Here is a 3,977-nt window from a genome sequence, read left to right on the forward strand (position 1 = left end):
CAGCTGATTCCAAGACCTATTTTGTTAGAAGCAAGGAACCTCTCAACTGTGCCGAAACCCGGGATTGAACCAGGGACCTTTAGATCTTCAGTCTAACGCTCTCCCAACTTAGCTATTTCGGCCTGCTTATAGCTGTGGTCTTCATACTTTAATTTAAACCATTTAACAAAATAGATGCAGGACCTGGATTTTTAACCTCATATGGTGAGATATGTTTTAAGGAGTCCTGTATCATTCCGCAATTAACTGGTGCAATGGGTAAATAGCATTTTTGGGATCCAGGTTAGGTAGTTGTTTTTTTTTTAACTCTGAATGGACTAGCACTATATTCCCCAGATATATTTGGCATGAGTAGGTAAGCAATGTCATCTGACTACTGACATCTGTGTTCAAGGGGAAGTGGAAGGTAATGCAGACAAGAGTTTACTTTACAAAAAAGCATGAAATGGGAAATATTCATTGTCAAACCTGAAGGTAAGAGAGGTGGAAGCAAGTTTAGAAGGAGGACATAAAGCAAAGTCTATGTTAAATTGATTGTGTTGTAGATCAGTTGGAAAAAATTTGAGGAATAGAGAAAAAGTACTACAGCTGATTCCAAGACCTATTTTGTTAGAAGCAAGGAACCTCTCAACTGTGCCGAAACCCGGGATTGAACCAGGGACCTTTAGATCTTCAGTCTAACGCTCTCCAAACTGAGCTATTTCTGCCTTCTCATAGCTGTGGTCTTCATACTTTAATTTGAACCATTTAACAAAATAGATGCAGGACCTGGATTTTTAACCTCATATGGTAGAGATATGTTTTAAGGAGTCCTGTATCATTCCCCAGTTAACTGGTGCAATGGGTAAATAGCATTTTTGGGATCCAGGTTAGGTAGTTGTTATTTTTAACTCTGAATGGACTAGCACTATATTACCTAGATATATTTGGCATGAGTAGGTAAGCAATGTCATCTGACTACTGACATCTGTGTTCAAGGGGAAGTGGAATGTGATGCAGACAAGAGTTTACTTTACAAAAAAGGACGAAATGGGAAACATTCATTGTCAAACCTGAAGGCAAGATAGGTGGAAGAAAGTTTAAAAAGAGGACAGAAAGCAAAGTCGATGTTGAATTGATCATTTTGTAGATCAGTTGATAAAAATGTTGATAGAGAAAAAAGTACTACAGCTTATTCCAAGACCTATTTTGTTAGAAGCAAGGAACCTCTCAACTGTGCCGAAACCCGGGATTGAACCAGGGACCTTTAGATCTTCAGTCTAACGCTCTCCCAACTGAGCTATTGCGGCCTGCTCATAGCTGTGGTCTTCATACTTTAATTGAAACCATTTAACAAAATAGATGCAGGACCTGGATTTTTAACCTCATATGTTAGAGATATGTTTTAAGGAGTCCTGTATCATTCCGCAATTAACTGGTGCAATGGGCAAATAGCAGTTTTGGGATCCAGGTTAGGTAGTTGTTTTTTTAACTCTGAATGGACTAGCACTATATTACCCAGATATATTTGGCATGAGTAGGTAAGCAATGTTATCTGACTACTGACATCTGTATTCAAGGGGAGGTGGAAGGTAATGCAGACAAGAGTTTACTTTACAAAAAAGCATGAAATGGGAAATATTCATTGTCAAACCTGAAGGTAAGAGAGGTGGAAGCAAGTTTAGAAGGAGGATATAAAGCAAGGTCGATGTTAAATTGATTGTGTTGTAGATCAGTTGGAAAAAATTTGATGAATAGAGAAAAAGTACTACAGCTGATTCCAAGACCTATTTTGCTAGAAGCAAGGAACCTCTCAACTGTGCCGAAACCCAGGTTTGAACAAGGGACCTTTAGATCTTCAGTCTAACGCTCTCCCAACTGAGCTATTTCTGCCTTCTGATAGCTGGGGTCTTCATACTTTAATTTGAACCATTTAACAAAATAGATGCAGGACCTGGATTTTTAACCTCATATGGTAGAGATATGTTTTAAGGAGTCCTGTATCATTCCCCAGTTAACTGGTGCAATGGGTAAATAGCATTTTTGGGATCCAGGTTAGGTAGTTGTTTTTTTAACTCTGAATGGACTAGCACTATATTACCTAGATATATTTGGCATGAGTAGGTAAGCAATGTCATCTGACTACTGACATCTGTGTTCAAGGGGAAGTGGAATGTGATGCAGACAAGAGTTTACTTTACAAAAAAGGACGAAATGGGAAACATTCATTGTCAAACCTGAAGGCAAGATAGGTGGAAGAAAGTTTAAAAGGAGGACAGAAAGCAAAGTCTATGTTGAATTGATCATTTTGTAGATCAGTTGATAGAGAAAAAAGTACTACAGCTGATTCCAAGACCTATTCTGTTAGAAGCAAGGAACCTCTCAACTGTGCCGAAACCCGGGATTGAACCAGGGACCTTTAGATCTTCAGTCTAACGGTCTCCCAACTGAGCTATTGCGGCCTGCTTATAGCTGTGGTATTCATACTTTAATTTAAACCATTTAACAAAATAAATGCAGGACCTGGATTTTTAACCTCATATGGTAGAGATATGTTTTAAGGAGTCCTGTATCATTCCGCAATTAACTGGTGCAATGGGCAAATAGCAGTTTTGGGATCCAGGTTAGGTAGTTGTTTTTTTAACTCTGAATGGACTAGCACTATATTACCCAGATATATTTGGCATGAGTAGGTAAGCAATGTCATCTGACTACTGACATCTGTATTCAAGGGGAGGTGGAAGGTAATGCAGACAAGAGTTTACTTTACAAAAAAGCATGAAATGGGAAATATTCATTGTCAAACCTGAAGGTAAGAGAGGTGGAAGCAAGTTTAGAAGGAGGACATAAAGCAAAGTCTATGTTAAATTGATTGTGTTGTAGATCATTTGGAAAAAATCTGATGAATAGAGAAAAAGAACTACAGCTGATCCCAAGACCTATTTTGTTAGAAGCAAGGAACCTCTCAACTGTGCCGAAACGCGGGATTGAACCAGGGACCTTTAGATCTTCAGTCTAACGCTCGCCCAACTGAGCTATTTCGGCCTGCTTATAGCTGTGGTCTTCATACTTTAATTTAAACCATTTAACAAAATAGATGCAGGACCTGGATTTTTAACCTCATATGGTAGAGATATGTTTTAAGGAGTCCAGTATCATTCCCCAGTTAACTGGTGCAATGGGTAAATAGCATTTTTGGGAACCAGGTTAGGTAGTTGTTTTTTTAACTCTGAATGGACTAGCACTATATTACCCAGATATATTTGGCATGAGTAGGTAAGCAATGTCATCTGACTACTGACATCTGTGTTCAAGGGGAAGTGGAATGTGATGCAGACAAGAGTTTACTTTACAAAAAAGGACGAAATGGAAAACATTCATAGTCAAACCTGAAGGCAAGATAGGTGGAAGAAAGTTTAAAAGGAGGACAGAAAGCAAAGTCTATGTTGAATTGATCATTTTGTAGATCAGTTGATAAAAATGTTGATAGAGAAAAAAGTACTACAGCTGATTCCAAGACCTATTTTGTTAGAAGCAAGGAACCTCTCAACTGTGCCGAAACCCGGGATTGAACCAGGGACCTTTAGATCTTCAGTCTAACGCTCTCCCAACTGAGCTATTTCGGCCTTCTGATAGCTGGGGTCTTCATACTTTAATTTGAACCATTTAACAAAATAGATGCAGGACCTGGATTTGTAACCTCATATGGTAGAGATATGTTTTAAGGAGTCCTGTATCATTCCCCAGTTAACTGGTGCAATGGGTAAATAGCATTTTTGGGATCCAGGTTAGGTAGTTGTTTTTTTAACTTTGAATGGACTAGCACTATATTACCTAGATATATTTGGCATGAGTAGGTAAGCAATGTCATCTGACTACTGACATCTGTGTTCAAGGGGAAGTGGAATGTGATGCAGACAAGAGTTTACTTTACAAAAAAGGACGAAATGGGAAACATTCATTGTCAAACCTGAAGGCAAGATAGGTGGAAGAAAGTT

At 38.6% G+C, this 3,977-nt stretch overlaps 1 non-coding gene across 1 annotated transcript; it reads right to left on the reverse strand.

Annotated features, from left to right (window-relative positions):
* Positions 1-3,532: 3,532 nt before the first annotated feature.
* TRNAF-GAA (transfer RNA phenylalanine (anticodon GAA)) lies at positions 3,533-3,605 on the reverse strand. Its single transcript has one exon. It is a non-coding gene; the product is annotated as a tRNA-Phe (tRNA).
* Between the last annotated feature and the right edge of the window lie 372 nt (positions 3,606-3,977).

This window comes from Lissotriton vulgaris, chromosome 8 (assembly GCF_964263255.1).
Source record: "Lissotriton vulgaris chromosome 8, aLisVul1.2, whole genome shotgun sequence".
In the NCBI taxonomy this organism is placed as follows: domain Eukaryota; kingdom Metazoa; phylum Chordata; class Amphibia; order Caudata; family Salamandridae; genus Lissotriton; species Lissotriton vulgaris.